Below are 12,381 nucleotides of genomic sequence, written 5' to 3' on the forward strand. Positions count from 1 at the left end.
AGGGACTATATGATCTCTGGTTTGGTGGGGGTGTTGTTGGTCGATAGGCGTTAAACTTGGATGTATTTCTATCTGGCGATCTATCGCGATTATATTGCTCAGGGGATTTTCCACGTGTATATTGATCAGGTGATCTTCCATTAATATGCTGATCTTTCACGATTATATTGATCAGAAGGCCCAAGGTTATATTGATCGGCCAATCCACGGTTACGCTGATTAGTTGAAAGCATAACATCAGCTAGTTTTGTGACAATTTGAGTGAGATTACGCACCTCATTTTCCAAAGGACTGCTCATATTCCCTTTATCGGTCGGTGATACTGCGCCATCAGCAAAGAAGACTTGCCGATGGGCATAATTGGCAATTTTTTTATCCATATATCGCCATCTGGTTGGCTATTGAGGTTTATCAATTGTTTTAACGCCTTGTTGATCGTTTCTGGGTTCCTCTCTATTACATGCCTTGCAGAATCTTTGTCTTTATATCCTCGGAGGAATGCTTCGGTTCCAATCTGGTCGCATCGTCTTTCTTGCTGAAGCGCTGCTTCAATGCTTTTCTTAAGGCCTTGGAATCATCATATGTGTTTACCTTGCGAGCGTACTCCAAGGCAACATCGGCCAGGCAATCTAGGAGCCTACACACCTTTTTCCTGTTTTCCCATTGTCGTCTACCGGCAGTCCGTTCAAATTGGTAAATGAACGCCTCCCAATTTATGGATCCTCTTGCATTGAATATTTGCATTTTTGGGAGCTGTGGGCTTCGGCTCCGGTCCCTTACACCGGAATTTTCTTGCCATCGGGTATATTCTCTCTCCAGAGAGGAGTCTGAGGAAGAGCTGTTGCCACGCTCTTTTGGTTTCCTCTGCCCTTTCCTGGATCGGTCAGTGGAGTCAGCTTGCTGTTGTGGCAAGCCTGTTAGAGCTCCAGGAGCTGACGAGGTTGTCATAATTGGAGTCATAAATGTGGGAGGATGATTTGTCATTGACTCGACAGGGATGGTACTGTTAGAAGGCACTGCAGTCAGCATTGGAGAACTTGATAGGATCTACTTGCAGCCAATTGTTTCTGTAATGGTGTGCTGCTCTAAACCAAATATGATTGACTCATTGTAGGTAGTAAGTGTGCGTAAGAAGACACATAAGCCATTTGCTGGTATCCTTGATCAGAGCTAGAGGTTTCTAGTATGTTCTTAAATGGAGGTTGAATAATTTGAACTGTCTCATGCAGGGCCATGGGCCCTGACATAGGACTTCCGACTTTAGGTGCAGACACCAAATTTACCTTTAACAGAGTTGGTGCGGTTGATGGTTCATGCGAACAAATTGGGGAAAGACCCAAGGCAGGGAGTTTGTTATGTATTTTTGGTGTACCTGCGTTGTACTGGTTAAGGTCAAATTTTGGCTTAGATGATGTGTCCATTGCAGGAATTTTAACTTCTTTATTTCGCTTGTCCACTAATTCACTTACAACATATGCCATTTGTTGGAAAGTACCCTGCTGTTCAAATGCACTTTTAAATTGAACTGTGTCTCCTTCCTCAGTTGTTGTCAGCTTGTCCATCGGTCTCACTACAACATTGAATTTCTCATTGGTTTGACCGTCAATTCTGACAAGCGCTTACCACTAGCCTTGTGGTCTATCCTGTCTTCAGACTGCTGAAGTTGCTGAGATATTGCTCCCATCTGTTCATTATTAATATTTATTACCTCTTTATGTTCAGCTTGCATCGTTATGAGACCAGCACATATTTTATCAATTTACGCTTCGTTCTGTTTTATATTGCGGTCAAATTCAGCTGTTCTTTGGGCATTATATTTCCTATCTGCTAAAAATTATTGGTACAATTGTTTAATAGTCATTTCTGATTTGTCCTCTGTTAAAGTGTCTTCAGCTGTGGGTTTCTCCATATCCCCAAGTGATTCAGTTTCTGCCATTTCAATGTTCTTGTCCTTGTTGTCCTCAATTCCTGCCATTTCACTGATATGTGTTTATACAGTTCTCAAATCACAGTATAATATCTCAAATTGCAAAATATTGCAACCCAAGAAATAAGATAGACACCGAATAATATCTTACGGCAGATAAATCTCAAATCACAGCTTTTATGTGTGACCCAAGACAAAAAAATATTGCAGCTTTTAACGAAAGCTACTACTGCAGCTTTTTATGAAAGCTACTACTTTGTATATGAAATGACAAGCCAGGCAAAATCAAAAGGACAGAACTGGAACAGAGACTAAATGACACTATACTTTAATAAAATGATTTGATAAATTCAGGTCAATTCTCAATAATGAATATTTGCTTATTTTTCATGGCGGCCATTTTGAAAATAGCCGCCATTTTGAATTTCCAAGATAGATCAAAACAAAATCTTGTTAAGTACACCAAATCATTCAGATATATTGAATTTTGTGCTTCCAGCATCAAATCAACTGTGGTTTGAGCAATACTGGAAAATATTTTAGAATGTATGGCGGCCATCTTGAAATAAGCCGCCATATTAAATGTTGAGAGTGGGTCCGTAGCTAATATTGCTCAGTACACAAAAATGTACCATCATGCAAACTTTGGTGCTTTCCTCATTATTTGAGCATTTTTTTCACCGATCGGCCGGACTAATATATCTAAAAAGTCTTCGTCGTATATATCGACAGTCGAAGAAAGTACTTTTATATTACCGTTGCCAAATGGACGACAATTTTCCGTGATATATTGGAGAATATCAGTGGGTGCCCTGGAACAACATATGACGCTTTCTTAGATGTATTTGGATCATATTTGGTGAAAAAGTAATCTTGTATCCTTATGAAGCCACTGACATTACCACTTTAGGAAATTGAGCAGTACAATACGAATAAAATGGAAATTTTCTTTATCATTGCGTCTTCATAAAATAATGAATGAGGAGATATTACAAGAGGTAGAAAAATCATTGATTAGTGGAGAGGCGCATCAAATATGTTATAGATAATGCATACTTTAAGGTTTTTCTTGTCGTAGAACACACCGAGGGGTGACAGGATTGATCAAACGAAAGACCGACCGTACGGAGGTCTTTCTTTGCGCAATCCTGACACCCCGAGGTGTGTTCTACGACAAGAAAAACCTTAAAATATGCATTATCTGATTTATATACCGTCAAAAAAATTTTTTTTTTATAAAGATTTGCAAAATTTAGCATCCTATGTTACCGACCACACTAAAGTGGGATATTCCTTTCTAATGCGTTCAGGTTTTAATACGCCCTACGGCTCATTTAGTATGTGAAATAAAACTCACTAATTAATCTAGATATAAACCTTAGAAATTATTATCCATACACAATAAAAATATTACTGTAACTGCATGAAGTAAGACACAAATGTATTGTTACCATCTGATAACGGTGTATGAAAAATACAAGACACTTTGTAAGTAATTTATTGTACCAACTTAGTTTATGGAAAGGGGGAGGTGCTATGTTTTTTTTGTCTATTTGTAATGACATTTTATCGCGGAAAAATGATTATTTTTTCAACAATTTTAATTGAATCGAATGAAATACTCAGAATGATTTTTCTTTTGAATAGCAATACGTTTTTTCAACAGATAATCAGGATATAATTATATACCCTCCCCCACCCGACCTCATAGTAAGGTACGTGAATGTTATTCAATAGAATATAATAATATTTTATTAGTTAATCATTTGATAGAGTAAAAGGTATACATACATGTAAAAAAGTTAAGAACTGACACGAAGGGGGCACGAAATCGTGATACATGTACATGTTACACGAAAACAAATATCAATACATGTAGGTCACAGTATGATTTCCTATTCAGTGTGTATCGTCCTAAACATGCATGAAATATTTGCCACTGGACGTTAAGTGACCATCAATCAATTAACCTATTCAGTGTAAATCAATAAGATTTTCAAAATTTACACACGAATATGTAAAATCTGGCTTTATTTTAAAGTGTTATGAAAGTTTTACATTAAAATTCATCTCGCATATATGATAATGTCTCTGTATTGTAGCTATAAATTAACAAAACTTCACATTATTTGTTTCTAAAATTAAAATTCGGGCAATGAAGATTGTTTTTTACACCTATCATAGATTGAACTTTAAAAAATAAATTCCTAAATCGACAACAGAAACTATCAGACGAATATAATTTTGAAGTAAATTATAGTTAGCATTTTTATCAAGGAAAATAATGACCTCACACAGGTCATTATTTTATGCCTTGGAGCATATTTCATTGAAACATGGTATCGTCCGGGTTGATTCTTCGAAAGAATGACTTATCGTTCTGAAAGAAAATAACTCCATATAGGTATATAAGTTTACTTAATGACAGAATAATTCCTGCTTTAAAGTCAAGTTTTCATCTTTCCTCCTGAGAAATCCCCTATAAAAATGCTGACTTATGCGACTGTCATCCATAAAGAAATGCATGTACCAAGTCAGGAATATGACAGTTGTTTTCCATTCATTTGATGTGTTTGATCTTTTGATTTTGCCATTTGATAAGGGACTTTCCGTTTTGAATTTTCATTGCAGTTTGGTATTTTTGTTATTTGTTATTTTACTTTTTACTTAACTTCGCTTGCAGCAGTTGATATCTGGACCACTTCTGGTTGGTAAGTCTGAATTTATTTTTACCTACCTGCCATTGCCTTTAGTATTATAACTTACAATCAATCGAGGAGATTATTATGTTTCTGCAAGACCAGCTTACCTGCAAGGAAAATCAACTTCCTACCAATCTGTCCCGACATTAGACATAAGAAGCTTCAAACAACTTCAAGATATATTTGCTAGCAAATCAATGTAACATATGGAAAGCTTGTACAGCATCTTTACTGTCCACACTTATTGATGGTTGTCTTGAGACAGGGATAATCTGTACAAAGGAGAAGTGAAAGGTGTCATCGCTGCTTGCATGATCATTTGCTTCTGTACTGGCATCGACTTGCTCTACAGTATAAAGAAATTCTGTTTTGACAGCACATCTGACTGCGTATCCCTAGAGGAAATTTATTAAGCTTTGAACAAAGACTGGGGGTATAACATAGTGGAGTAATTTGTAAATAACAATGCAGGAAAGATTAGATCAACTGAAAAAAATCCCCTTTTATCAGTCTCTTAAACAAAGGGTTCTCACATTTCCAAAGTTTGGAACTGATGCAGGCGCTAAAGATGAAACAATACAGAAACTGGCTGAATGGTTATCCAGATTTGTAGTTTCAACGTTTGAAAACGGGGTAAAACCCACAAAAAGATGATGAACTATGTAAGTTGTTTACTTACTTGAAAAAAAAGATATTCAAAGGGCGGAACGTCATTTGTGTGCATACCACGCCGGATAGCGGGACATTTGAAGGTTATGGTGGTTGGGGTATGTCACTGGGAGCGTCAGCAGATGGAAGAAGGAAAACAATGCCAATTGCATCAGATTTCAATATTTTTCCGGTAATTCAAGATGGAGAATGTAAACCATCACAGAATGATATTTACGCGTAAGTTCTTTAGACGATTAGATTTTTATTAAAACCATTCGACGAAACATCATTTTCTTTATGTCTACGGGTTTTTGTTCATACCCACATTTTTTTTCGTTCCCTGCTCAAATTGTCAAAACAACGGTCTTGACCTAATTAGTATGTTGTGCAGATTAATGGAAAATTAAACCACTTCAGATTTTGCTGTCAAATTTAATGCTATTTTCTCAGAATACTAAAATAAATGAATTGTTTGAAATTAAGCCTAAGTTGTTTTTGTTAAACATTTCAAACATGTGAAATTACACAAGAATTTCATAAAGATTAAATAGGAACAGTGAATTTTTGACAATTTGCATATTATGAAATATTCATAGATAAACCATTTGAAAGCACCACAATTACATTCTTTTTATCTTATATATAAACAAATGGAAATGAGATTTCTTTAATGCAATATGCAATTTTAAAGATTCACTATGACGTCACTGAATGCGACTTATCACCGAATATTTACTCGAGCAATACGACGAACGCTATAAGCGGAGCATGATCTGCTTAGCAACTCAAAAACCTGTGATCACCATTCTTTTTTGTTGCTGCTCTTTCTTTTAAATATAGTGTTTTGTAGACCGCCGTGTTTTCTGGCATTATGTAGTCTATTGTTTTTCGTATTTTGATTTTTAATTGCCCTTATTACAGTTTTTTGTTGTCGTTGTCTTGTCATTCGAAATTTATATTATTTACCAATGTTATACTTTAAAGGTCTATGCGCAATTTGAATTATGACAAAACAAAAACCGTATTTTCAAAAGCAGCAGAAAATGATATTAATATTCACGAAAATTTTCTGCAAGAGAAATTCGATAAATTTATCAAAAGTTATGTTATAAAAAGACAGCAAGATTGTTGCAAACATAACAGGTGAGATAAAATAATATATTGACATACTGATTACAAAAATAACGCGATTTTTATAAGGATTTATTTGGTAAAGGATAAAAATTATTACAGGGTTTTGCCTTGTCCCGAAGAACACAATAAATGTTTACTTTCCCAATAAAAAATGTTTTAATGGGCGTTGTAATGTTTCTCATTTGATACTTTATTAAAGCTTGTATGTTATATTATAATTTGATGTTATATAAGCAAAGAAAACAAATGGACTCTCTCTATCTCTCTCTCTCTATATATATATATATATAGCAAAGAGTCTAGGTGGCCGAGTAGTCTACAGCGCTGGACACAGTGCAGGCGGTGTTGTCTCGATATCCCAATAGCATGAGTTCGAATCCCGGCGAGGGAAGAACAAAAATGTGCTTCCGCAAATTTGCAGATTAACATTGTTGTGCTGATATTTAGAGTAATTATGTATATATAGCAAAGTATACATAGGCAGCACAATCGATGATTATATTAAAATATTCAGTTGCCTAATACTTTAGAATTTGACAAATCAGATGTTCCTCATGTAGTATTTGTAGTTGTTATCGAAACATATATAAAAATATAATTTTCAAATTCAAATTTTAAGCAATAAGTTTCATCAACGAAATTTTAGTTATGCATCAAATTCACGTTTTCAGAATAGTACTGATTGTTAAAGCATGTACGTTACAATCACTAATCTTCGATATTATCATGATATGAAAATTCTATGTTTTTGTAATGTTCATAGTTTGCTGATATGACTGGACAAAAAGAAACCGACAACGACATGGTAAAAAAACAAATACGAAGAACGACAAACAAAAGTAGACAAAGCAAACTACACGCAAAAACTAGACTGAACAACATGAACCCCATCAAAAAACCGGACCGATTTTGTGATGTCTTGAAGGGTAATCAGATCCTACTCAACAAATTTTATTCGTCGTGTTTCTCATGGTAAGTACACATTTGGTGATGTCACAATCGAACAAAAGAGGACGGAATTGTGGTCACAGTGATATTCCATAACAGTCAACCAACTCGAGAACGCGTTCATAATACAATCAAAGGGATGATTTCAAATAAATCATTGCAATAGAAACTAAAGTCTAAAGATACCAAAGGGATATTCAAACACATAAGTCGAAAACAAACTGACAATTCCATGGCAAAAAGGGAAAAACGATCAAAAGACAAATTACATTTTACAAAATAAAAAATCGAAAATTAAAAGACTGAGCAGCTCAAACAACACCAAAGTCCAGGGGTGATCTCAGGTGCACTGGAAGGGTAAGCTGATCCTGCCCCACATGTGACATCCGTCTTGTTGGTCATGTTAGTACAAGCCCATTGATAAGTATAATTCGGTAGGTCACATTCGAAATGAAGAGGACGCGATTGTAGTTACAACAATTGGTTCATAACTGTAGTTATCAGTTTTCCATAATGGTCAACCAACTCGTGATTGAGTTCATTTCATATATGTAACAATGGAAAACCATCAGCGAGGAGTGCATCAATGCAATATTTACTCAAAAAGTTTATCCGACCATTTACGAAAGAATACAATGAAAGTTCCAGTGTCTATATATATTATAGTTATACGTTACATAAGCAACGTTGCAAGATGTAAAAAAAATATACAATATTAGGAAATTTCTAAGGCGGCATATCAAATTCACCAACCTAGATATAATATTTTGGTACATTGTACCAAATAAACCCGAAACACAACTCTCAAAAATCATTAGAATAAATTAGCATATCTGAGAGATCGTCTATTAGTCCAAATACAATGAAAAAATTTTACTTTTACATCGCAAGAAAGAGAAACAGTACACAAAACGACAAAATCAGAAGTTATAATCTAAAAGGTCTTATAGTTCTTGTTTTATAGGAGAAGAAAACAAATATTAACTGTTATAGACGGATACAAATTATTACAAATTGCGTATAATCGATTAAGGTAATGTCTGTTTTCATGACAAAAAATATATAACACAAAAATTGTTTTGTAAAACTTTTAACCCGAAATCATTTTACAAACTGTGATGCATTGAAGATTAATAAAAAAACATATAACAAATAACAGTTAATCTGTTTTAATATTTGAAAAAAAGAATGGAATTATTCAAACAATTTTCTTGTTTAGATGGAAAATATTACGTAGCATTATTCGTTTATTTAATAGGAATTCTGGTAAAGACATTCTTTCCAATGTTGCTGTTCTCCCACATATCTGTATATTTCTTGTAACTAGTCAGTATCCAGAAGGTATATATTTTATCGGTATCTTTATAATACATTCCCGTAAAGCTACTTGTAGAATTCGAGTTACCATATGCTTCATTGTTCCATGCTACCACAAATCCTACGATACAATTCTTTGGATCCTGATCAGGAATTGTAAATCTTCCAGATAGAGGATAATAATCTTTAGCAGCACCTACTGCACTGTTATACTTTCCGCTGATTTCTCCTGTTGAATTCCGATCCGGCAAATCTAGTTTGCAAGTAATTTCGACCTCCGATCCAAGCTCATTCACCCATTTTCCAGTTATTCCGCAAGGATCACAAGTGTCCTTATTATCTGCACTACAGGACGTTCCTGTAATATAAGAAAATAAACGTTTCGTACAGTAAAACAATTCCCTTACATCATAGGGGCTAGTAAACTAGTCGAACAATTCCAGTGAACGGCACGTGTTCGTCAGGAACATTAAAGATCAAAAGCTTGAAAAGCTTGAATGATTAAATATTTTGAAAAAAGGAAACAGATAGCCATAAGTATAAGGTCAATTTTGTGCGAGGAAGTTGCTTATATATATCTGTATTTATATAATGGTAAATACTGAGGATTTTCTACCCCCCATGAATAAGTAGCTCTATTTGGCAAAACGTTTCGGAATTTTGGGTCTTCAATGCTCTTAAACTTCGTACTTAATTTTGCTGTTATAACTTTATTCATTCGAGCTTCACTGGTAAGTCTTTTGTAGATAAAACTCACGTCAGGTGTACAAATTCAAATCCTGGTATTTTGATGAGTTTAATAAGACTAATTATATATAAATGGCTACTAGGCGACTGCTACATTCGGAAACGGATATTCCCTCGGTATTTGTTTGCTGCTTTAATTTGTCTTCTTAATCGATTTATGAGATTTGAACATCGGTAAACCACTGTTGATACCAAGGGGTACCAAATTAAGGCACCAGAAGATACCGATATTCAAAACTCATCAATAGATAACGAAGACAAATCAAGGGTAACAAGCAAAAAGTAATGGCATGAGATCCGAGACTACAAAAACAACATACCCTCCTGTTTACCGAGTACATAGAAAACTGCAATACCAATAAGGAAAATTTCCACTCTGAACATTGTTTCCTTTTCTTAGAACCACGTTGTACCAGTAACTATACAGTATCAAGTATAATAGCAACCATGAGTATAATCATAATTAAAGCTGTAAAACTTATTACAATAATGTTATATTTTATAGCAAAATATAATCATATTTGACTCCAGAGACGAAAACAAATAAAAACAAAATAAAAACAAACCCCCCCCCCCCCCCCCCCCAAAAAAAAAAAAAAACCCTTTTTCTTTATTTCATGAAACACTTATCATGCTTATCGAATACTCGTAATATCCCACGGAAATAACAAAGATGTGACAGAAAGTTTTTGTCAGTATTTACATGATCCTTTTCCTAATTATAAAACAAAACTTTTAAATTTCCGCAAATTATTAAACTCTCCGCTATTATCGTGAATCAGTGAAATAACAAAATATACAGAGAAAAGCACATAGCAAATACATTTACAATAAGCACTGCAAAACGTCGTTTTTCTATTGTCGACGTCATTACCACTGCATGACACTTCCTAAATCGACACGGCGCCAACGAGGACAAATTTAATGGGACGTAAAAGGTTTAAGGAAGAAGATCGAAAACCTTACTGACTAAAACACGAGTTGTTGATCGTTACCATGATCTGTGTCACATATGACTACTATGGATATATTCCAATTGTAGTAACCACAATCTGTCCTCTTTTCATCGATTGTGACATCACAGAATGAGTCCTATCACCAAATTTGTAATTACCACGACGAGTGAAATGTGTGGAGCAGGATCTAATAACCCTTCAAGTCAACCTAAGATCAACCCGGTATTTGGTGGGGTTCGTGTTGTCTTTAGTTTTTGTATGCCGTGTTTATAAACTATTGTTTGTCGTTCGTCGGTATTTGTTTTTATGGCCATGTTTTCGGTACAAATTTTATTGAACCAGATACATGTACTCAGTTCGACAACGAATGTCTATTTAGTGATGCTCTTGGTTATACTATTTGAAAAACCAAACTTATACAAACGTTGAACATGCTGAAGAGCTGATGAAGCAAAGAAAATTCGAAATTTCGTAAATTCTGATAATTTTGTAAATTAGAATTGACATTATTTAAGAAATATTTAAGCAATAAATCATACAAGCCACAGATATTTCACATTTCCTGGCCGTTATATTCGATATGTATTACGTTTAACCGAAGCAAAGATAAGTTTGCCGTGTAGATGGCTATAAATCTATAGCTTGCATGAACTATGTCTTAAATAACCTTTAGTAAAAAATCCTTTTAATTCCCAACTCAAACGTTTATTTCGTTGTCTACTGTTTACCGTCAAATCGACGGTTGACAAATCGTAACTAAGGAGTGAGTCGCCATCTTGGCTTGCTGAAATCCATAAATGTGTGAGTAATGCATTAGAAAATAAGACAAAACCTTCCTCAAAACTTCATTTTAATGCAATATAGTACGGAGGTTACATGTAACGGAAAATCATGCAGCTTGAGAGTTCATTCGGACGACGTCGTGTTGTGAAATGACGTTGATTCACCAAAAATTTCATTCTACTTTAATTTTGAACATTTACCCAAGAACTAGGGATTTAATTTTTTTTGTAATGCATAAGGAATAAAAATAAAGGTGATGTAATTTTTTTTCAATTTCAATTTTAACACAGCGAAATTGACATTTGTGTTTGCACATCGGTTACGATAAATGTGGATTAACATCAGAGGTAAATTGTAGCTGCTATTAATTTGTACATCTCTGAGTCTGCGTTAAATCTTGATATATCGGGAATTTTATCACACTGTTGTTTACAAAGCCAAAGTAGCACACCATATTAGAATACTAAACAACAGTTTATCCGAAGCATTCATGTAGACCTTACTTATTCTTTGATTAAAAGACTTAAGAATAACTTACCTATAACATATACTATGAAAGCCGAAAACAAGACTCTTCTACAATAGCAAAATGGAGCCGGTTTTTATTCCATTTCAATTGAATGCGGACACATGAAGGAGTGGTATAAATGTATTTTAAAACCTAACTAAAATAGAACAGAGTCAGCTGAAAATATACAACCACAAACATTTAAAATCTGTTCCAGGATGTTTTTGGGAACGTATCGACATCCTGTTTAAGTACATTACATAACTGTGGTCATGTAGGCGTTGAAAAAGTACTTATTTAGGTCAGATTGCCTTGTCCACGTATATTAATCCGTTTTTGACAAAATAAAAAGAACATATATATATATATATATTAACGTTTATCGAAAAGTAGTGTAACTGTCATAAGAAATACAAGCCATAATAATTTTACCCCAACCCTAAGTCGTTAGCTGAATGTTGCAAGTAAATTAGTGTATATTCATTAGAACCAAATAATTTTTCACTCGATTTTCGATGTTTTTTCTGTCATTGATTTCGTGCTTTCGTCATCTCGATCATGATGTGAAAAGAAAAAATATATGCTGTATAAAATTCCAAGGAAATACTTTTCATTAATAAAATTTAGAAAACAAAATACGTTCCATATAGATAAAGCAATTGTGATGTACAACTCAATCGAGAGGCTAAAATATGATATTGAGGTACT

The 12,381-nt window shown here is 34.4% G+C and overlaps 1 long non-coding RNA gene across 1 annotated transcript; it reads right to left on the reverse strand.

Annotated features, from left to right (window-relative positions):
- Nucleotides 1-8,515: 8,515 nt before the first annotated feature.
- Nucleotides 8,516-11,875, reverse strand: LOC127739161 (uncharacterized). Its single transcript, XR_008000310.1, has 3 exons — nt 11,704-11,875; nt 9,747-9,845; nt 8,516-9,037 (listed from the first exon to the last, which is right to left on the reverse strand). It is a non-coding gene; the product is annotated as an uncharacterized LOC127739161 (long non-coding RNA).
- Between the last annotated feature and the right edge of the window lie 506 nt (nt 11,876-12,381).

This window comes from Mytilus californianus, unplaced genomic scaffold (genome assembly GCF_021869535.1).
Source record: "Mytilus californianus isolate M0D057914Y unplaced genomic scaffold, xbMytCali1.0.p SCAF_4, whole genome shotgun sequence".
In the NCBI taxonomy this organism is placed as follows: domain Eukaryota; kingdom Metazoa; phylum Mollusca; class Bivalvia; order Mytilida; family Mytilidae; genus Mytilus; species Mytilus californianus.